This window comes from Vipera ursinii (genome assembly GCF_947247035.1).
Source record: "Vipera ursinii genome assembly, chromosome: 4".
Taxonomy (NCBI): domain Eukaryota; kingdom Metazoa; phylum Chordata; class Lepidosauria; order Squamata; family Viperidae; genus Vipera; species Vipera ursinii.
In genome coordinates, this window is record NC_139514.1 from 11418788 (window position 1) to 11445225 (window position 26438).

General features: G+C 40.7%; 1 protein-coding gene across 1 annotated transcript in view; it reads left to right on the plus strand.

The window, feature by feature from the left end:
* Positions 1-26438, plus strand: part of FAT3 (FAT atypical cadherin 3) — a gene marked incomplete at both ends in the record, with an annotated part of 451188 nt that overhangs the window by 3786 nt on the left and 420964 nt on the right. The gene's annotated exons all lie outside the window — the stretch shown is intronic.

The following is a 26438-nucleotide window of genomic DNA, read 5'->3' on the forward strand; positions in this document are numbered from 1 at the left end:
TCCAAATTGTGATCGTATAACCTTGGGGATGGTGCCACCGTCTTTAAGTCTGCAAAACGGTCATAAGTCACTTATTCAGTGTTGTTGTAACCTTGAACAGTCACTAAACGAATGGTTGTAAGTCGAGGACTAATTGTAATGACAGAAGTGGCATTATCATGAGCCGTGGTGGCGCAGTGGTTAGAATGCAGTACTGCAGGCTACTTCCGCTGATTGCCGGCTGCCTGCAATTCGGCAGTTCGATCCTGACCAGATCAAGGTTGACTCGAGCTTCCATCCTTCTGAGGTTGGTAAAATGAGGACCCAGATTGTTGGGGGCAAATATGCTGACTCTGTAAACCTCTTAGAGAGGGCTGTAAAGCACTGTGAAGCAGTATATAAGTAAGTGCAATTGCTATTGTTGTCTTCCTTAAGTTGGCAGTTAATATAAGAGTCCCTTGAGACGACTGAATCTACAGGGCAAGTATGTCTTTGAATATAGTCTTCATCTTGTCTCTCTTTCTTGGTTATTATATGAAACCCGGGTGCTGTTTGATGGAAGCATCAGTTAAGTTTCCACCTGCATATATTTTCCAATTGTAATGACAGCGATTGACTGTTCAGTTACATCTGCCCCAATAGAGCCACAAAATTGCAAGCTTCCCCTTTGCCATTGCTCTGTTTGGAGTAGGAAGCAAAGGGTGGATCTGTGTGACTCCGTTACTAAGGGGTATTATGGGATGACGACTGTAAATTATGCCGCCCAGTCTGTTAGACCGTCTGTACACTCTTGACCCCATCAGAAACATGAATTCTGACGCAGCAAAATTAGAAGTGCAAAGTGGATTGTCAGATTGATGGAGAAAAGATGATTACCTTGGTGGATGAATTGTTCTTTATTGTATTACTTGAGAGGCTTTTTTAAAAAAATAACTGATAAAATATACAGAATGGGAATATGGTAATTCAGAATCTGCACTGATTAATCTAGAATTAAGTGTAGAAACAAGCTAGGCGTATGAACTTTATGCTTGTTTCATTTTTTTAATGCAAAAGACATTAAATATTCTCATTTTCCAGAGGGGATTAAGGGTCTGAAGGCTTTCAGATATTTAAATTATGGCTGTTCCCCACTGCCATTACTAAACATTACCCAAATCAGGAAAGAGAAAAGCAGAATATGCATCCCTACGATAAAATTGCAGCTAAACAAGCTGGTTGTTAAGTATCTAGTAGGTGGTGACATTAATGGAGTAGCTGTAACATTAGATTAAGTGAGGAAATTAGAAGTCATTACTTTGCATTTCGAAGAAATTTCATTAAGGACTAGCTTTGCATTAAGCTCTGCCCTAAGTCTAGAAGAGAACAGAGGGCACAAATTCATTATATCTCTTTGCTCTTACTGTCTCCTTTGATGCTGAGGAAATGATTGAAAGCTTTTAAAACAGACTTTTCACACGGTGTTTCTCATTGGGAAATTCAGTTGTGTCTCTTGGGGACTAGGAAAGATTCACAGGCTCACTCTTTCCCCAGACGCCAAGAAGAAAAGCAATTCTGGTGGTGTGATTTTTCCGCTACAAAATGGCAGGATTTGGTTTGTGATGCTTCGTCTATCATTTTGCAGATGTTGACATTTCCACCGCTGACCGATATCCATCTTCACAACTGCTAGAATTTTACTGATGGAGATTTTCAGTCGCCCAGGTCATGGTTGTTCCAAAAATGCTCTTGTTTCAAAAGGCAGCTGGATTTTCTTGTTTTGCTATGTTCCTTGCAGTCATCTGGTTGTTAGCACTCTTTCGGAGAGTCATTGACTGTTAACCGTCAGATGACGGCGAGGAATATAAATCCTTCCATTCTTCACCAATTCAGTCAGAACTAAAGAAGCTTCTTGGATGAGAAGTGAAACATCTTTTAGCAAAACAAAGTCCAGTTGCCTTTTGAAAGAAAGCCTCTTTGGGTCTAGCATCCTTTGGTGGCACTGTTAAAAAATCTACATAGCTAAAAAATGTTCCGCCACATTTTAATTTCCTATCCTTTTCTTATAGCCATTAGGCAAGCTGATTATATCAGATCATACGTAGTCTCTAAACTTAGTTTTTTGGGGAAGGGCGGTGGAGATGCTAAACTCTTACGCGTTCTTCGTGGATAACTATTTTAAAGCAACATGGAACAAACAATTCTCTCAGGAATTACACTGTTAACAAAAGGGTCTTGTGTACTGTTTGCAACACAGGGGTTAATATGGCCTAGACCCGTGGTTGCCTACCCCTGGCCTAGACCATATTTCTTCAATGGAGAAGTAGCATGGGTGGTGGTGGAGATGCATTTGGTTCTCCGAAGGCCTATAATTTTTCTCTTTGGCCTGAAAGTACAAGAAGTCTCTGTTTTGGCCATCTCAATTTTCTCAAACATGAGAAGCCTCTGTTTTGGCCATCTCAATCTGACCCCAGTACTCAAAGCCGATTAAGAAAGCCAGACTGTTGGGGTTTGGTTTATTTAAATAACGCAGTCAAAACATATAAATCTTCTTTGAGAGACTGTGTTGAATTTGGATTCTGTAATGGCAGCAGAATTTCAAGCTACGCCATCCAAGAATTTAGCTTTGGGATGATAAAACCTTTCAAAGGCATCTGAAATCTAGTGATGGTTGGAATGGAAATGCCTTCCTCGGTGTCATATTGAGAACGTTTTCAAGAAGTGTGTGTGTGTACATATATACATACACACACATATACATATACATAGATTATATATATATATACACACACACATATACATACACAGATATGTGTGTGTCTGTGTGTGTGTGTGTGTGTGTGTGTGTGTGTGTGTGTGTGTGTAATGCAATTCAGGGAGTCCTTGAAGTACGACCACAGCTGAGCCCAGCATATCCATTGCTAAGCAACACAATTCTTCAGTGATTTCTGCCCCATTTTACGACCTTCTTGACACAGCTGTTAAGTGAATCACTGCAGTTGTCAAGTTATTAACACAGTTGTTAAGTGGGCGTGGCTTCCCCATTGACTTTGCTTGTCAGAAGGTCACAAAAGGCAATCAAATAAACCTGGGAAACCACAACTGTCACAAATGCATGCTGGTTGGTTGCCACGTGGCCAAATTTTGATCATGTGACCACCAGGATGCTGTGACTGCCATAAGTGTGAAAAATGCTTATAAGTCACTTTATTTTCCACCGCTGTTATAACTTTGAACAGTCACTAAATGAATAATTATAAATCAAGGACTAACTGTACATATTCATATATCAGGGGATTCTGGAAAAGGCATAGAAAAAGGACGCCTAGCATGCCTGAGAAGATTTAACAAAGTGTGGAACTCTTTTTTTTTTTATTGAAAAGTTTTAAAATACAGTTTTCCTTTAAAAAACCCCCCTTCCCCCTCCCTATACCCCCCCTACCTCCCCCCAACCTCCCTCCCTCCCCCCCTCCCTCCCCCCCCCCTCCCCCCCCCCCCCCCCCGACTTCCCAGAGCTAAATACAAGGTATATATATATAAAAAGGCAATCATAAACAACCATATACTAACAACTATAAGTTCTAAAATCCATCACTCTCTAGCTTATATAGGAAAAAACACACCTTAACAATATTAAATATATATAAAAAACTAGAATAAAAAAAAGAAAGAGAAACGAAAGAAGACTTATTCAAATGCTACATAAAACTTCTTAACCCTATACTTGTTCTGGATAAACTCAATCCATTTTCTCCATTCCATAATATAACGTTCTTGCGAATGATCTTTCAAATAGGCCGAAATCTTCGCCATCTCTGCCAGGTCGGAAACCTTTAAAGTCCACTCTTCTATGGTCGGCAACTCCTCTTTCTTCCAATATTGGCCTATCAAAAGTCTTGCCGCCGTAATTAAGTTCAACATCAGCTTGGTGTCCACAACTGTAGCGTCTGCAATTATTCCCAGCAAAAAAAGTTGCGGACAAAACTTTATCCTCTGTTTAAAAATCTTCTGCATATTCCACCAGATTTTTATCCAAAAAGCCTTAACCTTCTTACATGTCCACCATATGTGAAAATATGTTGCATCCTCATCACCACACCTCCAACATTTAGGCTGATAATTCGGATACATACTTGCAAGCTTTTTAGGATCTAGATGCCATCTATAAAACATTTTGTAAAAGTTCTCTCTTAGATTTTGAGCTTGAGTAAATTTTACGTTTCTCACCCAAATCTTTTCCCACGTATCCATTGTAATAACTTCCTGGATGTTTTGGGCCCATTTAATCATACAATCCTAAACAAGCTCTGTTTCCGAGTCAATCTCTATCAATGCAAGATATATCCGTTTAATATGTGCTGGTCCCTGATTTCTAATCTGCTTTGTCAAATTTTCATCAGTCATTGTAAATCCATTTTTCTGGTCTTCTTTCCACCTGGCCTGTAATTGAATATATTGAAACCAAGTTTGAACAACCTTCTCTTCTCGCAAGAGGCTATATGATTTCAAACACCAAACGTTCCTTTCCAAGCTTAAAATTTCCTTGTACGTAGTCACATCATGTTTGAAACCAGCATGTATATTTTCTATTGCGTGTTTTGGAATTGCCCACAATGGTATCTTGCTGCTTAGCTTATGTCTATACTTCTTCCAAACTCTCAGCAATGCCTGTCTTAGAATATGCATCCTAAACACAGTATCTACCTTCTTATCATACAACAAATATGCATGCCAGCCAAACAACAAATCATGGCCCTCAAGATTTAATAACCTCAATTGCGTCAAATTAATCCAATCGCTTATTCCTACTAATGCAGCAGCTTCATAATATAATTTAAAATTAGGCAATTTAAGGCCACCTCTCTCACGAGTATCCTGCATAATCTTAAGTTTAACTCGTGGCTTTTTCCCTGCCCACACAAATTTATTGATACCACGCTGCCATTCCTCCAAGTTGGAATCTTTCTTAAGAATCGGTATCATTTGAAACAAAAATAAAAATTTGGGCAGGACATTCATTTTCACTGCTGCAATCCGTCCCAACAAAGACAGTTGCAATTTTTGCCAACTCTCCAGTTCTTTTTGAATCTTCCCCCATAGTTTTTCATAATTATTTTTATATAGCTTTGTATTAGAGGGCGACAAAATCACCCCCAGATATTTAACCCTTTTAACAATCTCAAATCCAGTTAATCCTTCTAAGAGAGCCTTCTGTGAAACTGTCATATTTCTAGCCAAAATTTTAGTTTTCTGTATATTTACTTTAAATCCAGAAACATTCCCATATTGTGTTATTATCTCCATCAGGTCCACAACAGAGTTCTCTGGCTGGGTCACTGTAACAACCAGATCATCTGCAAATGCTCTCAATCTATAGTCCTGATCTCCAACTTGTATCCCCTTAATTTTTTCCGAATTCCGAATCTTAACCAATAGTATCTCTAATGTTAACACAAATAACAAGGGCGATAACGGACACCCTTGCCTTGTGCCCTTCTCAATATTACATGCTGCTGTCAGGCTATTGTTAACTATAATTCGGGCAGTTTATTTTTGATATAATGCCCTAATCGGCTGTAAAAAATTTCCCCCAAAATCCATTTTATCTAACACTTTCAACAAAAATTGCCAATTCAATTGATCAAAAGCCTTTTCAGCATCTAAAAAGATTAGCGCTGCAGAGATCTGGTTGTGCCTTTCCAAAAACTCTAACACATCAACTATATGTCTCACATTATTTTTCATTTGCCTACCACTAATAAACCCCGTTTGATCCCCATGAATCACCTGTTGCAGAACCCTCATCAGTCTATTAGCCAAAACCTTAGCAAATATCTTATAATCTGTATTTAAGAGCGATATCGGTCTGTAATTTTTAACTTGAGTAGCATCCTGGTCTTCCTTCGGAATCAAAGAGATAAAAGCTGTTTTCCAAGACGGTGGCACCTTTCCCCCCCTCTGAATTGTCTGAAAGAAGTGTGGAACTCTTGACTTTAAGGATCAGTACCTGACGTTGGACCCATTATTTTCTCAATTATCCCAAATCAGAGGGAGAAAGCTAATGCTGTCATCATGCTCCACTGCCTTCTGGCTCTGAGTAGATATCTGAAAATGTCTGTGAAGATACACTTTTAAATTACACTTTGACTTACCTCTCAAGAGATCTCCTTACGTTAGGTTAGGTTTATTTATAGTCCATATACGTGCCTTCCCCATCAACCCCCTAGGATTAATCTTTTGGAATACGTTGTTGTAAATCAAGATCTCTGAAGGAAACGTCTCCTATGTGCAATCCTGCCCATTTGCTAACTGAAAAGATCTTGCTTACTGGACTTTCTTTTCAAAGTGTGGGATCACAAGACAGCTTTGTAAAATGTATAATTGTAGAGAGCAAGGAAGATGATAATGGACGGAGACTCGCAGGAACCTTAACAGAATAGTACAGTTGGAAGGAACTTTGGAGGTCTTCTAGTCCAACCCACTGCTCAAGCACGAAACCCTGGCCTGTACCATTTCAGACAAGTGGTTTGTCCATTCTCTTAAAAACCTTCCAGGATGGAGCCCCAACAAGGCAAAGCTTCTGATGATTTTACATTCAGGGAATTTCTACAAAACAAGCAGACTTGAAAATTTCTGTTCTTACATCCGATTTCTTACATCCAAAGTTCTATTAGCCTTTCCATGGAAGTGAGTTCCCGGTTTAGTCTTCAAGGGTAGGCAACCTTGGCTCTTTTATGACTCGTGGCTGGCTCAGGAATTCTGGGAATTGAAGTCCACGAGTCATAAAAGAGCCAAGGTTGCCTACCCCTGGTCTATATAGTGGGGTTGACATCAGTCTTGCAAGTTATACCCTTTCCCATTTCTGTTGCTCGTGGCATATTTCAGTGAAGAAGCTCTCAAATGGGAGATAGCTTTACATAAAACAGGAAATAGGATTGGAGATTAAGCAGGATTGCATTAGCGCAGGGGTCTTCAAACTTGGCCCTTTTATGACTCGTGGACTTCAACTCCCAGAATTCCTCAGCCAGGCACGCTGGCTGAGGAATTCTGGGAGTTGAAGTCCACGAGTCATAAAAGGGCCAAGTTTGAAGATCCCTGCATTAGAGCGATGTTTCTCAACCTTGGAAACTTCAACATGTGTGGACTTCAACTCCCAGAATACCCCTGCCAGCATGGATTCTGGGAGTTGAAGTCCACACATCTTAAAAGTTCCCAAGGATGAGAAACCCTGCATTACAAAATATCTCTTCAAGAAGAAGCCTGCCCATGTACAGATCTTCCACCAGAAGAGGCCTTTCTGCTCTATCGTTTGTCACCCATCCAACCTCCGTAGACCGTAGCTCAGTGTTTAGACTTACTCAGGTTCACTCTCTGACACTACCTGATAGGTCAAAATAAACTCTTGGAGAAACATTGCCAGTTGGATTTGAACTACAGGGGTGCTAGTTTTGACAGGGTTTCCATGGCATTTGTTTAAAGACTGGGAAAAGAAAAATCCATCTTGGAGAACTTGGTTTTGAAAAGTCTGTGCATTACCTAGGATTCTGGATAATGTTTCCTTCAGGTTCACCACCGTCCAGTAAGTTTTTCACACATTACTTGAGCAAATGTGAAAGTGAATTCTAGAATATATCTACCCCTCTGGTAAATTTCACATTCATTCCAAGAGAAGATAACTGCGTTTAATGGTCAGAAATGATGGGAGGACTTCTTTTAAGATAGTGGCAGACTTAAAACCCAATTGAGCAATAAATCAGCTGTAAAAGTCACTGGCGTGGATTAATTGTTAAGATGAGAGATCTGTTTGTTTGATGTGTGGCTGTGTGGAACTCTTTTGAACTGACCTTGACTCTGGCTGGTTTATAAGATTCCTGTAAACTTGTGAAGCTAAGCAAAAATGGGAAGAGGAAAGAAAGAAAGAAAGAAAGAAAGAAAGAAAGAAAGAAAGAAAGAAAGAAAGAAAGAAAGAAAGAAAGAAAGAAAGAAAGAAAGAAAGAGCAATCTTTTACTGGGGGCCGCAAAATAATCATTTCTGTTGAACATATTATCTCATGTTGAGACCCTTTTTAATATGTTAGTCACATAAAGTCTATTGCTGCTTGCATTGGATGTGTAATAGAATTCAATTTTCAATAATTGATCCATATTTCTCAAAGCCGTGATTAGTGATGAATAGGGCAAGGCGGCTAACGAGTGACTCTGTAGGTGATCCTTGAGTTATGACTACAAGGGGGACTGGAATTTCCAAGCTAAACAAGGCAGCTGTTCAGTGGGTCATGCCTGATTTTACAACCTGTCTTGTCACAGTTGTTAAGTGAATCACGCGATACTTAAGCCAGGTCTGGCTTCTCCCATTTACTTTACTTGTGTGAAGCTGGCTGAATGAACCAGCTCGTTTTATCCTCCCCTCTTTTTTTCGGGTTCATGACCGCATCGTATAATGTGGCAGCTATTTATGTCACCATTTCTTAAAAGTAATGGGAAAAGGAAGAGTAGAGGTAATCTCAACATACGACCCCAGTTGAGGCCAGAATTTATGTTGCTAAGTGAGAAATTTGCTAAGTGGATTTTCCCCCATGTTACAACTTTTCTTGGAACACTTGTTAAAGTGAATCGCTGCAGTTCTTAACTTAATAACACGGTTGTTAGACGAATCAGGCTTCCCCATTGACTTTGCTTGTCAGAAGGTCGCTAAAGGCGCACGGAACGCTGTTACCTAACCACCGTAGCAGTCCCTATTTTTCTACTTGTATTTTTACGTGCTTTCATCATAAGTTTGGGGAACTCAATCACCAACCCCGAGAGGATGTCAAGAAGCTCAGGCAGGGCTGCTGCTACGCGGCTGGGCGAAAGGTACGCCAGCAACAAACCCAACTGAGTCCCAGGGCCACATCTCAGGAGGAGTGACTCACACCCGAATATCTGGACAACGGTAGCCTCCCGCGGACATAAGGTATCCCTCACAACCACCGCCACACCCCCGCCCCTACCCTGAGGCCGGTGGAGCACACGGAAACCTGGTGGGCAAAGTTCAGTCAGAGGGACACCTCCCTCTGGGCCCAACCAGGTCTCCGTAATGCAAGCCATGTCCGCACATTCCTCTTCAACCAAATCTCGGATGAGAGGAGCCTTATTAACTACGGGACCACTCCGGTGGGAAGGTAACAGCGTTCTGTGCACCTTTGGTGTCTAGTCATGCCGGCCACATGACCACAGAGACGTCCTCGGACAAGCGCTGGCTCTTCGGCTTTGAAATGGAGATGACCACCAGCCCCTAGAGTCGGAAACGACTAACACGTATGTGCGGGGGAACCTTTACCTTTACCTTTAGCATTTAATAATTAATTCAAATGATTCATTAAGATCACAATCACATTGACCGCAGGGTACTGAAACGGTCATAAATGCGGTCATGTGATCTTGGTGAATTGCGATCATATGATTGTAGTGTGGTGTGATGCTCACGTGTGAATATAGGTCATAGGTCACTTTCTTCAAGGTCATAGGTCACATTCTCCTGTCATAACTTTGAACCATCATGAAGCCGATGGTCATAAGTTGGGGACTATCTGCATAAATTCGCAACTAACAACAACAACAACAATAGGTAAAGAAATGTCCTTTAGACCAAGGGTCCCCAATCCCTGTGGCCCATCTGGAACCAGGCCGCAGAAGCAGCAGGCAAAGTGCGCGGATGCAGCCCCACTTGGTCAAGCAGTGGGTGCGCGTGCCTGCCGCTCGTACAAATGGAGCTGCACACATATTTGCACCCGCCACTCGCACAGTACCAGCCCCTCTACCCCTCCCCCCACTGCCAGTCCGCAAAGCTGCAAAGGTTGGGGACCGCTGCTTTTAGACACTACATCTCACTTTGGAACAAAAAGAGCAGAAACAGACAACCTAACTATGGACGTGCTAGCTTTGATTTTTTTTTTTTGTGGCTAGCTTTCCCATTACCTACACCATTTCCACATAAATCAGAAGAAGTAACTTGTTTCTCAGGGCTTTTTGGAAAGTTCTCATATCTTCAGAAGAAAATGCTTGATTTAGCATGTGATTTAGCCTGCCCTTTGCAAAATGAAGGGGAGAAAACGGTGGAAATGGTAGAATTAAGGAAATGCATGACTTTAAAAGAGAGAAATAAAAATCTGTGCCGATAGATTTTGATTTATTTTGAGAATAAGCTAGTATGTTACATTGTTGCTGGTTATGGCTGTTTATGCTTAGTAACTGGAATCCTTGGGGAGGAATGAAGGCCATAATAGGTGTGGTAATCCTGCAAAATGAAGTTGTGCATCATTTAGGCAGTCCTCAACATGCAACTGCAATCGAGCCCAGAATGTATGTTGTTAAGTGAGAAAATTTGTTAAGTGAATTTTTGCCCCCTGTTACAACTTTTCTTGGAATGTTTGTTAAGTGAATCACTGCAGTTGTTAAGTCAGTAACACGGTTGTTAAGTGAATCTGGCTTTCCCATTGACTTTGCTTGTCAGAAGGTCGCAAAAGGGGATCACATGACGTCGGGACACTTCAACCGTCATAAAGGTGAGTCAGTTATCAAACATCGAAATGTAAATCACGTGACCCTGGGGTGCTTTAACCGTCATAAGTGTGAAAAATGGTCATAAGTCATTTTTTTTCAGTGCCGTTGTAACTTTGAACAGTCACTAAATGAATTGTTGTAAGTCGAGGACTAACTGTAGTTAGATTTTTATTTCCTTATTTGTAGCCCGCCTTTATTGTTTTTGCAAGTAACTCAAGGAAGGGATCATATCGAATGCACTTTCCTCCTCCTATTTTTCTTATAACAACAACCCTGTGAGATGGGTTGGGCTGAGAGAGAATGGCTGGCCCAGAGTCACCCAGTTAGTTTTCATAGCTAAGGCAGAACTTGAACTCACCATCCTTTTCTCTGTCTCTCTTCCAATGTAGATAGGGGTACAGATATAAACATATTGTTCCTATCTTAAAACCATGCTGCCAATGGAGCACTGAATCCCTAATTTTCAGCTTGCATTGTAGAGAATGTATTAGGCGTGAAACGCTTGAAATTAGTTCAGATTTTTTCCCCAGACTTTTAATCTAGTTGAATATGGGACATTTAAATAATTGGCAAAATGCATCAGGTTCAAAAAACGTCAGCTATTTGCTAATGAGCAGGCCTCTTTCTTTAGTTGAAAGGTGACATCAAAGCAAAGATGCTAATGGCATGCCTTTAAAAATGTCTGTTTATTCTTCCTGTGACACTCGCCTTATAAAATTATTTCCCTTGGAGAAGTCAGCTTGGATATTGTATTGTTGGAGTCAGCTTTTGGAAACGGGATGAAATTTTTTTTATTTAGTACATCGTTGATGCTTGCAGATGATTGATACTAGAATCAGAAGTGAATGTTACTTCATAATTAACCATTCTTGTCATTTATTTTAAGGTATGCATGTTTTCTCATTACTATTTTGCATTTTTCTGTTTATGTATCTGTCAGTCACAGCATCCTGTGTGTTGACTGGAAGGCAGAAGATCATTTTTAAAGGATCATAAATAAAACTGGGTCCTAATGCCTTTTTAAACACATTCCTGAAGGAACAGGATAGTTATTATTACTAGTTTTAAAAGTGATAAGCTATACCCTTAGTACAGGTGATCCTTGACTTAGGGACTAGTCACATAGCAATCATTTAGCATTAGGATGGACCTCCCTGGGGTACTTATGACCCAATTCCAAAGTACTTATAACTCCCCCCCATTTCAGGCACTCAGGAATGGGCCTGCATTATAGCGGTTTGTAGTGTCCTGTGATCAGTGACTTTGTTTTACAACATTTTTGCCAAAAAAAATAAGATTAACTTCCAGATTGGGCAAAACCAGCCCATAGCGAATCATTAATGACCACAACATTCTCTTATTGATTCCATAAAAAGGATCGTAAAGTCAATTTGACCACATGGGTGTTAGCTTCTTGTCATTAAGTTTTCCAATTGTATTGACAAGCATAGTAAGATTAGTTATGGCATCTTTGGACAGACTGAATAATAAAGAGCCCAAACAGCCATGACATGCAGATAATTATTCGCAACCCTGAAATCCTTCTGGAGTTAAAAAGAAGAGACATTTTTCTGGCGTTCTTGTAAAATGTAGGATGATTTTCAGTACTGTAGTGCCATCTATTCCCTGCATATATTTCTAAACATTGTTCTGAGTCGGATCCATATTAATTAGCCAGTGTGGTTTAGTGCTTAAGGCACCAGGGTAGAAAGCAGGAGATCATGAGTTCAACTCCTGCCTTAGCCATGAAAGCCAGCTGGGTGACTTTGAGCCAGTCAGTTCTCTTCAGCCCACTTCATGTCACAGGGTTGTTGTGGAAAATAGGAGGAATAAGGATCGTTAGATAGGTTCGCTGCCTTGGGTTGTTTATTAAATATAATAAAAGATGGGCTACAAATTTAAAAAAAATAAAGCAAATTTAAAAAATCGAACCAAAACACTTGAGGAACTTTGTGACATCCCCTGTTCTTTTTTCCAACTCGGCCCCTGATTCCTTAAAGAGCCTTTCCTGTTTATTGTCATGTGTGAACACAAAGCTGAAGAATCTGTGTAAGACTTTTAATATTTCTGTAGTTTTTCTAACAAAAGTGCGTATAGTCAAGGCTATGATCTTCCCAGTTGCAAGGTATGGCAGTGAAAGCTGGACCATAAGAAAGGCTGAGCGCCAAAGAATTGAGGCCTTTGAACTATGGTGCTGGAGAAGACTCCTGTGAGTCCCTTGGACTGCAAGGCGATCAAACCGGTCAGTCCTAGAGGAGATCAACCCTGACTGCTCTTTAGAAGGCCAGATCCTGAAGTTGAAAGTCAAATACTTTGGCCATCTAATGAGAAGGAAGGACTCACTGGAGAAGAGCCTAATGCTGGGAAAGACTGAGGGAAAGAGAAGAAGGAGATGACAGAGAATGAGGTGGCTGGATGGAGTCACTGAAGCAGTAGGCGTGAGCTTAAATGGACTCCAGAAGATGGTAGAGGACAGGAAGGCCTGGAGGAACGTTGTCCATGGGGTCGCGATGGGTCGGACACGGCTTCGCAGCTAACAACAAGTTTTTCTAAGGGAGATAAGCCACTTAAAAGCCAAGCCCAACTGATCTTACTAGCGCTGTGTGGCAATCCAAACTCAAAGGGGAACAATTGACTTGGAATACCTGTGGGTTCATTTAAAGCCCTTGTCAATAGCCCTTTAAAAAGCAGATGCTCCTTTACTTGAAATTGCATAATGTGGCTTCTCTGACTAACAACTATTTAAGCAACTGCTGTGGAAATAATTTAGAGCAGCAGACTCTTCTTTATCAGAGAAAAGGTTTGCCTTCTCTCCAAGGCACCACCAGGCTTGTGTAAAAAGGCTTGGGGGGGGGGAATCAGCTCATTCATTTATTGTATTTTGGTGCCTGCTTTAGAGTCATTTAGTATTGGAGTAGCATGGAAAGAAACTAAATAAAAATAAGAAAAAAAATATCCCCCCCTTTAACACCTAAATATGTTGGCCCTAAATTGTTGCCCTTTCCTGGGTGGAATGATTCTATCACAACTGCTTTCATCTTAGTAAAAGCTTGATAAGGTTGACTCAGCCTTCCATCATTCCGAGGTAGATAAAATGAGGACCCAGATTGTTAGGGGCAATTAAGCTGACTTTGTAATAATGCCGCTTGGGGGGGCCTGAAAGCCCTAATAAGCAGGCATATACATAGAATGAAGGCTACTGCTAAGCTTGTAAGCTGCCCTGAGTCTTCGGAGAAGGGCGGGATATAAATGGAATTTAAATAAATAAAGAAAGAAAGAAAGAAAGAAAGAAAGAAAGAAAGAAAGAAAGAAAGAAAGAGAATTGGGGGGGGGGAGTCCCATTCAATTCCGGCCCCTACCAAAAGCTTGAGAAATGGTGCTGCAGAAGGCAGGTGCACAAGCTCAGGAATATGCAGCTTTTGTAAAGAGTTGACAACAGGTGGGAAGTGAGTGTCACATCTGCCTGAAGCACCTGTCCCCCTTCTAATCTGAACCTTTCGCAAGTCATTACACTACCGCAGGGGTCTTCAAACTTGGCCCTTTTATGACTTGTGGACTTCAACTCCCAGAATTCCTCAGCCAGCTTTGCTGGCTGAGGAATTCTGGGAGTTGAAGTCCACAAGTCATAAAAGGGCCAAGTTTGAAGACCCCTGCACTACCGTCTTTCAGTGACAAGGTTTTTTAGAAGCTCAGCATTCAGAATGTACCTGGAGCTATCCATGGTGCTGATTCAATTTCCCCTGTTTCTATGCCGCTAAGCTGGCTTCACCTGTCTAGTTGTACGTCTTGTTGCAACCGAGTCTGCCTATTTAACCTGGCTCACTTGTCTGGAACTGACATACTCTGGTGTGACCTATTCTGACTTCGCTTGTTGGATTCTTGCAAATCTCCTTGCATACTTAGCCAACGTGACTTCCTTCAAACTGAATCTGCTCAGCTCACGTTTTCCTCTTGTGTGCCTGTCAAGCCCAGAGCAAAGGCAGGTTTACACCTGTTTTTCATGCTTTTTGTGTGCTTTTAATATGCCTGGCTATAAGTCACTGTTTGACGAGTCAACACCCTGACTTTATTGGAATATAGCTTTTTAAAAAGGGGATGTTTTGAAGATGTAAATGTATTGAAATAGGGAAAGGATCAAATAAATCAGTTTGATTCTGTTCCTGAAATTGCATGAAAAGAAGTGGTGCACGTGTTAGTGAATGATTTGCACGTCTTATCATCCTTGTTGGCTTCTTTTAAAAATCAGCTGGGAGCATACATGTTCTTCCTAGAGTTGGGGAAGGTCATAAATGAAATTACCCCAATTTTCTGCAACTTTATAAACTCTAAATTTGCATGTACTATTGATCCCAGAATCCTCTGTGCTGTAGTTGGGTTTGCTGGCTGCAAATTTTGAGAGTGGCAACGCTAGCAGAACTACATGGGGGTGAGGAGCTTTGGAGAAAGTTGAATCATATATCTGACAACTAGAGGACAGCTTAATCTTCAGCCAAACAGCATATGATTGCATTCTCTTTCTAAAGTTTATTTATTTATTTAACATATCATACATGGTCAATATACATTAACATTTCCCCTAGATTAGTAAAACAGCATAAAATATAAATGTTGAAAAGATCTATGTTCAAATACCAATGTCTAACTCTAAGCCATCTAATCACTGAAGCGCAACATCCTTTATATTTAAAAAAAATCAGTTACTGGACTGGTACGTGCCCTTATCTTACAGGTAGTCACATGGGATCCCACAGTCACACTGAGGGGAGAATACTATGCTTCACTTATATAGAGAGTCCCGGGAGATGCCGTTTGAGGTACAAATCACTGCAAGTTGTCGATTAGAGAGACTTAATGGGATCAGAGTAAACATGGAGAGGAAATTCACTTGCTTTCTTCTTTCTCTCTTGTTCTTAGCCCACAGTCTCCAGGTTGCATGTACCCATTGAGTAGAACGTTTTACCTCAGGGTGGTAGAACACTAGAAGAAAAAGCTCTATGTAATTTTCTGCTCCAGTTAGTATCTCCTTCCCCCACCCCCTGCAAATTTAATTGTTTCCTTCCTCAGCATGTTAGAAAGTAAAGACGCATTTAATGTCTCTAGTAGTTTGGGCACGAATATTCTGTACACAATGGGCTTTGCAAGCAAACGTCTGGAGAACACTTGTTTTGATACCTCCCAAGAGCATCTAATAGGCCAGGAAGGATATAGATCTGATAATTAAAAAGCTGAGAATGAAAAGTGTTGGATATTACAGGAGCTTCCTTAAGTCTTATTTAACTCTCCTCTGCGGCCTCGGAGAGCTTTACGCCCACTCTGAATTCACCACCATGGTAATTCGAGGAAATGTTCACATTCTCCCATGGAGCAAAGGAAAGCTTCTTGTCAGGTGCTTGTCATCACCTAATTCCTCTTGCAAACATTGTAGAAAAAAAATGTCTAGGTTGACTAGCTGTTTCACTTGTATCAACAAATACTTTCTGGATCTGAATGACTTGAGCCCTTGCCAGATCTAGAAATGCTGCATACTGTTTAAATGCTGTTTTTACTACTTCTATTTTAAGTGAAAGATTAATTTCATTCAAGTCGGTCTTTGGTCAATTAAAAACTGATTCTTCCTTTGAATTTTCCCCCCAGTGTGTGTATGTATATGTATGTATACACACATATATGCATACGCACTGTACATATACATATAAGTAGTCCTCAGCTTATAACCATAATTGAGCCCAGAATTTATGTTGCTAAGTGAGGGATGTGTAAAATGAATTTTGCCCCATTTTACAACCTTTCTTGTGACAGTTGTTAAGTGAATCACTGCAGTGGTTAAGTTATTAACACAGTTGACCCTGGGATACTGCAACTATCATAAATATGAGTCAGCATCCAAAGCATCCAAATTTTGATCATGTGACCATGGGGATGCTGCAACTATTGTAACTGTGGTCATAAGTCTTTTTTAACAGTGCTGTTGTAACTTTGAACAGCCACTAAGTGAACTGTTGTAACTCGAGGACTACCTGTGTTCCCCTATACTGATGAGAATTAGCACAAGTAACCAATTTCCTGTTTCAGAGCTTCAAGCCAATTCTCTCTCCTTCCTAGCTCCTTCCCCACCCATTATTGGAAATAAATAATGATATTTAAAAAGTTGGATCAGCAAGGCCAGCTCTCTTGATGTTTTAGTTGGGAATTAGAAAGGCCAGTCTAGTCTCTGTCAGAGCATGCACAGTCTTATTGTGCTGAGATAACCCAGGAGTAAACACAGTAAACAGTGGTCTATATTAAATGGTGGTTTATCGTACACTATCTACAACATCATACACCGGAAACAATATACATACACATGTTAATACAGCAGTCACCAACACACAGCAGCTACAGCAGGAAACAGAAGAGAGAGCATACATCTGCAGAGCCTTCCCTTTAAAAGCTCATAAAGAGACACAGACCCAGCTGGCTCTTAAAGGGACATAGACCCTGCTGAGTCATTCCCATCATTACATCATACTTCTTACATCAGCTAGTTAGCTTCTAAATCATTACCTTGACAGTCTCCCTTCGCTGGCATGGGCCCAGAAAGAAGTGATCATAAATAAATGTAAAATCATCTTGGAACTTTGCAGTAAATCTATTTGAAAAATGCCATGTGCCACGATAGGAACAGGGCCCGATTGAAATTTCACCATACCAGTTTATAGACATAATAAAGTAACCTTGGGTCCACCTTTTCCTTCATATGACTGATGGTTTATACGACTATTTGTTTCAGACTAAGTTATTTCTCAAATAGCAGTTAATTTTTGGGATTTTTAATAAGAGGGGGAGGGCAGTCTGGTTGCAACTGTAGGTGATGACCAGGCTGAACTCGGAGGGGTCACACACATCATCAGTCTTGACTTCTTTTGTGCCCACAAGAGATCTAAGTCCGGCCCTCCTTGAATTCTTTTGACTCTTTTCTACTGCCTATTTGCTAGTAGTTCAGATTCTTGTAGACAGCTTTTGAATACAACAGATCTATATTGACTAGAACTGCCTGGAGTCCTGATTTCCTGCGCTTGACAGCAACATCTGTCATTCATTGAGTGCCAGGTTTGTTTTCAGCTGATCTGACTGACTCAGTGTCTGTCCTGTTCATCGCTCATTGGTTCATTCATGTCCCTTTTGAAGGAGCACACTCAATGGAAGAGGTTGACTATTCCAGATAGAAGGACTGTACTGTAAGAATCTTTTGAAATATAAATATTAATTACAATCGTATAGGACACTTTCTATTGTGGAGTCCTTGATGCTGTCTGAGCTTGGTTATTTGCTTGCAGACCTTTCATTACCCAACTAAGTTACATCATCAGGGCTAGTGACTGTGGAATTGTCCCTATTCACACACAGTAACTTCCTATTGCTATATTATTCTGGACTTGGTACACTCCTATTTTTCTGTTTTCAGTAAAGTTGGCATTCTTCCATATGATGGTGTGTCTAAGTGGTAGAAGCTTTAGTTTCTCTTCATTATTAAGTAAAGGTCATTCTCAATTACATTTATAATACTAGTGTGTACATTTACACTTAATAACAAGCTTTCTCCCCACCATCCTCTCTTTATTTTTCCACTTCAGTGGATTGAGGGTCTGATCCTTTGAATGTCAGAACAATTTAGGAAATTATATTCTGTTTGGCTTTGTGCTTAACTAAATAAACAAACACAAATGGAGTTTCCAATATGCTGAAATTAACCAATCTCTTTGGCCCAGCATCGTTGTAAATTCTAGCACATAAAGTAATCTTGTTTACAGTGTGTATAAAAAAATCTTGGAAGGAATTAAATTTAATTGAATTAATACACTTGCTAATATCTTCCCTTCTGTTACAGGTACTCAGTGCATTGTACTTTTCCTCTTTCGGTTAACCCATTAGATTTCCTTAATCTCACACCATTTCTCTCCCAAAAAAAAGTGTTTTAGCCACTGTTATCTTGTTATCCCTTTGAGCAGCATGGTGGCCTAATGGATGAGATGCTTGCTTCCCACTCAGAAGGTTTAGAGTTCAATCCTAGGTAACCAGATATTTCTCTCCTAAGGCACAAACTAAAAAATATCTGCTGTGAACTCTGCATGGTGTCAGGAAGGGCATGTGACTGGTAAATGCTCAGCTCCATTCAGTCGCCCCAATTCTACTCCGAATTAAGGGATTACAGGGTCGTAAAACGGAGTATCTTGTCATCCCTTTGCAGTTTCTATCCACCTCTTTCTTTGCATCCTCGCAGTGGTACATGGGCTCCGTCAACTTGACTGAGCATTGTTTACTCAGGTGGCTATAATATTATTTTCATAGAAAGCAGTTTATTTGTATATATAATTACACTTCACTGAAGATACACACATTTTTGCAGTGTAAGATTTAAATTGTTGCATTCCACATGCAGATAACTGCTGAATCGTCTTTATCTAACCCAGTTCAGCACCGCTGGTACTCAGCCATTAATTTACTCAGTCAGTGTTGCATTTCATCTGCAAAATTAAAAATTACATGCAGGAGAAAATCCATATTCATTTGCATATGCTGCATTCTTCAACCTACCCCATTTCCTAGGCATTTTTCAGACATTTTCAGTAAATAGGCCTTTTTGTAATAGGTGTATTTTTCGTAATCTACACAGTTCAGCATGTAACAGTCCCCAACCTGCACATTTCTGTTTGTATATAGTATAAAACAGTGTTTCTCAACCTTGGCTACTGTAAGCAGTATGGACTTCAACTCCCAGAATTCCTCAGCCAGCAAAGATTCCCTAGAGTTGAAGTCCACACAGTAGCCAAGATTGAGAAATACTGGCATAGAGACTTCATTAAATGAAAACTAGTATTGTGCATAGACCACATAAAATCCAATGTGGATCCGATCCAGTGGTGGGATTTAAATACCGGAACAACCGGTTCTCTTTGTGGATGCAGGCTTGGAGGCCCAGGCCTAGAATGGACTTCCAGAAGTAGCATCCATGCACTTCCAGTGGGCTGTTCTAGGCCTGGGAGGCCTCCTCCAGGCCTCCCAGACCTAGAATGGATTTCCAGAAGCAGTGTGCATTCAGCCAGTTCTCCAAACTCAACAAAATTTAGCTACTGTTTCTGCCAAACTGATGAATCCCACCACTGATGCGATCCTTAGGTCTTTGGAAGCTTCTGCCCTGTGTTATAATGTCTGATAGAATATCCTTACGCCAGTATCTGGTTATGAGGAGTCTTTTATGCTCTTTGAGTTTGGTTGTTTTGTTGCAGACCTTTCATTATCTAAACTAGGAAACATCAGAAGTATCACGGATGATATTGCTTAGTTTGGGTAATGAAATGTCTGTAAGAAAACAACCAAGTTCAGATAGCACCAAGGTCCCCTCACTTCAACCCCGAGCTACAAATGTTCCCCTTTATTGATACCACATGTGGTTCTTCAATTGTTATTGGACTGCTGCTCTTATGATTTCCCATGCTAACTAGGGCTTATAGGAATCGTAGTTCAATACCTGGAGAGCAACAAATATAGACACTACAACTGGACAGTGCTTTGGATTCAGTTTGGGGGAAAAATGTGTCAAAATACACAGGTGTGCATAGCATCTGTGGCTTGTTTCAACAGCTATTTCTGTTTCCATAATCAGCGATTCCAAGCTCCGGGGATTTCAAAAGCTCAAGCATAATTTAGAAGTACAATAATTTTGGAACCATGCCTGCAGCCTGTCACCAATATGCAGAATTGCCATTGGGGGGTTGCTTTAAGCTAGCTTTTCTACTTGAGCTCTCAGTGTGTGAACTTGGCTCTACGAAGTAGAGTAGCAGCTGAATATATTTTCAGAGTAGAACTATATGTAAAGGCAGTGAGGAAGCAGTATTCAAATGGTCGTAGACTCAAGAACCAGCTGTATTGGTGTGGAGGAATTCAAAATTCATACGCTACAGCTGTCTGGCACTTCACCATTTACAGAGTACTTCAAATTCTATGTTAAATAGTGTGGATCAAGGCAGCCTTGAGGAATATTTGAGGTGCCCCGAGGTAAGCGGGTGCGGGGCGCATAGGGCAGCTCCACTCCCCCACACCTGCCTCTCCTCAACTCGTGGCAGCGGCACTGGTGTGATGTGTACTCTCCTGCCCCCGTTGTGGCCACAAGCAACCAGATGGTGGGATGGATGGGCAGTCGGCCGCAAAGTCAGTCATGCCCCGAAAATAAATCCTAATAGGTCTTTTGATGCAAATATATATATATATAAGACCGGGTCTTATTTTCAGGGAAACACGGTATTAGCTGGGCAATGTCACCTGGCAAGACCCAGCTTCAGAGCAGCTTTAGCAAGTTTATTCCCCAATTGCTGGTGCTACATTTGGCTACCACTATGCTTCTAAGTGAGGTACGCGGTGGCTCAGTGGGTTAGGACGCTGAGCTTGCCGATCAGAAGGCTGGCAGTTTGGCGGGTTGAATCCCGAGCGCTGCATAACAGAGTGAGCGCCTGTTACTCATCCCAGCTTCTGCCAACCTAGCAGTTTGAAAGCACATAAAAATGCAAGTAGAAAAATAGGGACCACTCCGGTGGGAAGGTAACAGCGTTCCGTGCGCCTTTGGCATTTAGTCATGCCGGCCACATGACCACGGAGACGTCCTCGGACAAGCGCTGGCTCTTCGGCTTTGAAACGGAGATGAGCACCGGCCCCTAGAGTCAGAAACGACTAGCACGCATGTGCCGGGGAACCTTTACCTTTTTACTTTTTATGCTTCTAAGTAAATTTCAAGGTTCCAGTTCACACTTACAAAGCCCTATATCAGGGGTGTCAAACTGCCGGCCCGCAGGCCGGATGCATTATGCCGAAACCACGCCCACCCCAGCTTCGGCAATGGGGGGAAAAGTCACGATACGTCACGACACGTCACATGACATTGCAAATTTGACACCCCTGCCCTATATAAATTGAGTGAAATTTATTATGGAACCGTCTCTGGGGAAAATTTATGGATTATGTCTGACCAAATTAAGAAGGGATTCTTCTAGTACTTTTTGTTAAGGCATGACCAGGATTGGCACCTGAAAGGTGATCTTCTTCTTGGAACCCTCTGTCCCTAAGATCTGGATGGATACTTTAATTTTAATTTCAGTTTTCTATTTCAATTTTTGATTTTAAACAATGTAGTTAATTATTAGATCATTTCTATTTGTTGTTTTGCCAATGTATTAATTTGATGGGAGTCTCTCAGATAAATAGAAAGTAAATTATGTAAAGAGGTATGTAGGCAGACAGATAGGTTGGCTGGAAGACTGAAAGATAGGTAGAAAAACAGACTTCTCTGAATCCAAATTTCCATAATGATGTGAATGTTATTTTTAAGATTAAAAACCTTTATTTTCTTTTTTTCTGAGATGGACTTGGCTCAAAGTTCATCTTAGCAGGATATATCCGCAAAATCAGATTTACAACCTTTTTGACAGATGCCACGCCAATATACAATTTTCCTGTGCCAGTTTGGCAGATTCATTGTGGGTATTCATTGTGCTCTGGCGAAAAAAAGTTCGTTTTTTGATATTTAATCATAAAAACCTTGAGACTTTCCTTGCTGACATTCATTAAAACCTTGGTGTTGTCAGATAAAAGAAGATTAAACTATTCAGACAATTTTCTTCATCTCCAGAAAATCATCTTACTTAGCAATTATGTTATCAGTATGCTGGTTGTTAGAGAGATAATGGGATATGAAACACAAATTTTTTGCAATCAAAAAATTGGATGTTACGCTGGGACTATTCAGCAATGTTATAACTATTTCAATTGAATGCAAATTTAAAAAGTGATGGGAGGAAATATATAATAATGCTCTGTTGCTCAACTAGGCACTTTAAATCCCAGAAACCGCCAGCCACTGTTGTGAATGTTTACACACCCCAACAACATTCAGGTTGGGGGAGCGTGCAAAACTATTTTTGCAAGTACAGGTATTTTTGCAACTTACGACCACAATTGAGCCCCAAATTTCTGTTGCTGAGTGAAACATTTCTTAAGTGAGCTTTGCACCATTTTATGACCTTTCTTGCCACCATTGTTAAGTGAATCACAGCAGTTGTTAAATTAGTAACATGGTAGTAAAGTGAATCCGGCTTCCCCATTGACTTTGCTTGCCAGAAAGTTGCAAAAGGGACACTGCAGCCGTCATAAATATGAATTACTTGCCAAGCGTCCGAATTTTGATCACGTGACCATAGGGAAGCTGCAGTGGTCGTAAGTGTGAAAAATGGTCACAAGTCACTTTTTTCAATACTGTTATAACTATGAATGGTCCCTAAATGAACTGTTGTAAGTTGAGCACTAACTGTACTTCTCAAATCTCAAGTCACCAAATGTGTTGAACCAACAAATGTGGCATCCTCTGCATAATTTTCATAGTGGCCAATAAATTCAATCTGTTCCAGAGTTGGAAATTGCAAACAATGCAAAAAGAGAGAGAAAAGAATGGGATAAACGTAAAACAGAAAAACGAGAATCCCTTATCATTGCACATATGCATATCTAATAGGGTGTTTGGATTGATTGATACAGCAGGTCAGTATTGAATTATCTCCCTGCTTTTGATTTTGCTCTTCCTTTATTTAATTTTTTCATAACCAGTGGGATATTGCCAAACCCAGTCTAAACATCTGGCTGACTCTGTGGCAAACTATACTAATAATATGATGATGATCGTGGTGTTGGTGTTGGTTCAGCATGTATTGCATAAAGGTAAAGGTTCCCCCGCACATGTGTGCTAGTCGTTTCCGACTCTAGGGGCCGGTGCTCATCTCTGTTTCAAAGCTGAAGAGCCAGTGCTTGTCCGAGGACTTCTCCATGGTCATGTGGCCGGCATGACTAGACGCCAAAGGCGCACGGAACGCTGTTACCTTCCCACCGTAGTGGTCCCTATTTTTCTACTTGCAGTTTTATGTGCTTTCGAACTGCTAGGTTGGCAGAAGCTGGGACGAGTAACAAGCGCTCACTCTGTTACGCGGCACTCGGGATTCGACACGCCAAACTGCCAGCCTTCTGATCGACAAGCTCAGCGTCCTAACCCACTGAGCCACCGCGACCTTTATGTATTGCATATATGCCTTCAAATTAGTCTTGACTTCTAGTGATTGCCTGAACAATCTCAGAGAGTGGTTTGCCATTGCCTGCTTCCTAGGGCTGATAGGGTGTGACTGGCCTAAGGTCCCCCAGCTAGCCTTGTGCTTAACATGGCACTAGAACTCACAACCTCTTCGTTTCTAGCCTGATGTCTTAACTGCTACACCAAATGGGCTATTTCCGAGCAGAGTAAATCAGTCAATCAGAATAGAGCTCAAATGGACTTTGGGGGTCTTCTCGTCCAACCCTCTGCTCAAGCAGGAGACCTTACACCATTTCAGACAAGTGGCTGTTCAGTCTTTTCTTGAAAATCTCCAGTGTTGAAGGACCCACAACTTCTGAAAGGTAAGCTGCTCCACTGGTTAATTGTTTGTCACTGTTAGGTAGTTTCTCCTTAGTTCTCCTTGATAAGTTTCCATCCATTGTTTCTTGTCTTGCCTTCTGGTGCTTTGGAGAAATAAGTTGAACCCCCCCTTTCTTTGTGGCAGTCTCACAAATACTGGAATACTGCTATCTTGTCACCCCTAGTCCTTTTCTTCTCTAGACTAACGGTAAAGGTAAAGGTAAAGGTTCCCCCGCACATGCGTGCTAGTCATTTCCAACTCTAGGGGCCGGTGCTCATCTCTATTTCACAGCCGAAGAGCCAGCGCTTGTCCGAGGACGTCTCCGTGGTTATGTGGCCGGCATGACTAGAAGCCAAAGGCGCACGGAACGCTGTTACCTTCCCACCGTAGTGGTCCCTATTTTTCTACTTGCATTTTTACGTGCTTTCGAACTGCTAGGTTGGCAGAAGCTGGGACGAGCAACAGGCACTCACTCTGTTACACGGCACTCGGGATTCGACCCGCCAAACTGCCGACCATCTGATCGAGAAGCTCAGCGTCCTAACCCACTGAGCCAAGCCATACCCAATTCCTGCAACTGTTCTTCATTTGTTTCCAGGCCTTTAACAATCTTAGTTAATTTTCTCTGCAAGTAAAATACAAGCTATACATTAAAAATAAGCTTTCTTCTGTGTATCCACTCCTCCCAGGAACATACACAAGGGCCTGCTATTAAGTTAGGATTGTAACGCATCCCGTTCAGTGTTGCTGCAGTTGCAGTTCTCTTGCCAGATGCGTTGCCCTGGTTTGCTGAGACAGTACCCATTTCTCATTATCTGCTCCCAGTACCTTATTTTAATTAGAGGTTCCAGGGAGTCAGTTATGTCCTCTACTTGTGAGCAAGTGTCTCTTCCCTACCTGTATTTCATTGTTCAAAGGCTGGGCTGGAAATGAAAGCTGCTCACCATAAGGTAAATGAAATAAAACAATGAGAAAATGTAACCATGCTACGGACTGATTTAATGAAAAAAAATCACCCAAATGAGAAAAGTGTGTAATTATGCTAAATTTCATGACACGTGGGGTCACAAATGGATTTCTTCCACATGCTCAGAATGACATCAATTAATACCAGTTCCAGCTGTCTGTTAAGCAGTAGATTTGGTGATGTTTCATATTAAATGGATATTAATTCTTACGGAGGCCTGATGAATTAATTTTTATGGCTATGAACAGGTTTTTAAAAAGGCTATTTTGTTAAGTTGTAATATACAGTATTGAACAATAGTTTTTTTTAAAAAAAATTATAAAGCCCCATTAAAGGGGAACGTCTACTGCATACAGTATCATTAAAAATGAGAGAGAAATTCAATGTTATATAGGCTCACATTCTTATCTCTTTTTCCATATTTGAAGTTGCTTTTTCCCTGCTTCGTTTCAGGCAAGAAAAAATGCAGTCCTTGACTTACATCTAGTCGTTTAGCTACCATTTGAAGTTAAAACAGACCCCTGAAAGATACTTACGACCTGGCTCCTTTCCTGCAGTCATGTGACCACATTTACACTACAGTGTCCTGCAGTCACATGACTCCTGATTTAAGACTTTTTGTCCCAAACCAGCATTTAGTTTGTTTGTTTTGGCAAAAGTGCACATAGCGAACAATGGATTTGCTTAAGAACCACTAATGATTTATAGGTGATTCACTTAACAAACACCTCAAAAAAGATAATAAAAATCAGGTTGGTCATATGATGATTGCTTTCTGGCCACCACAACCTAACCATAATGGGCCATAATGGATTGTAAGCTGATGATTTACCTGTATGCTGAGAGCCGGGTAAATTATGCAACATTTCCATCTCTCCTGTGTAAAATTTTGAAAGGAGAATACAAGGCATCTACATCTTAGTGATAACTGATTACCGAACAATGGCGATAATACAATTTATTGGAAGGACAGAACAGATATATCCTGTTTATTTAGGCAAACTAATGAGGGAATAACTAAGATTACAAATTTTACAAATATTTGTGACGTTTAGCACAAAAAGTATCAAGTCCATATTTATTTTCTTTAATCAGTTTCAAACTTTAACAGTGTGTTGTAACCTTGCCTTTTAAATTGATTTTAATTAAAATTTTTGTATGCCAACTGGTTGAAAACCTTAATAGGTTTTCCCCTTGAGCCTCTGCTGTCCTAGGCCAACTGCAGCTGATCCTTTGGTTATCATTACATTGATGTGTTGTTGTTTTTTAAAAAATTGTCCTTTATAATGGATTTGTTGAGCAGATCCTTGAGTAAAAAGCAACTTAGTTAGTAATTGGATATTTCCTGGGAGGTCCAGTATTGATGACCTATACCTCAAAATGTTAACATTTAAAAGATATTTATAAATAGGCTTAAATGCCTACTATTAATATTCCATTTGCTGATTAATTGGACCAAGGATTATTGCTTCATATCGACTTTGATGAATGTAATTAGATTTATG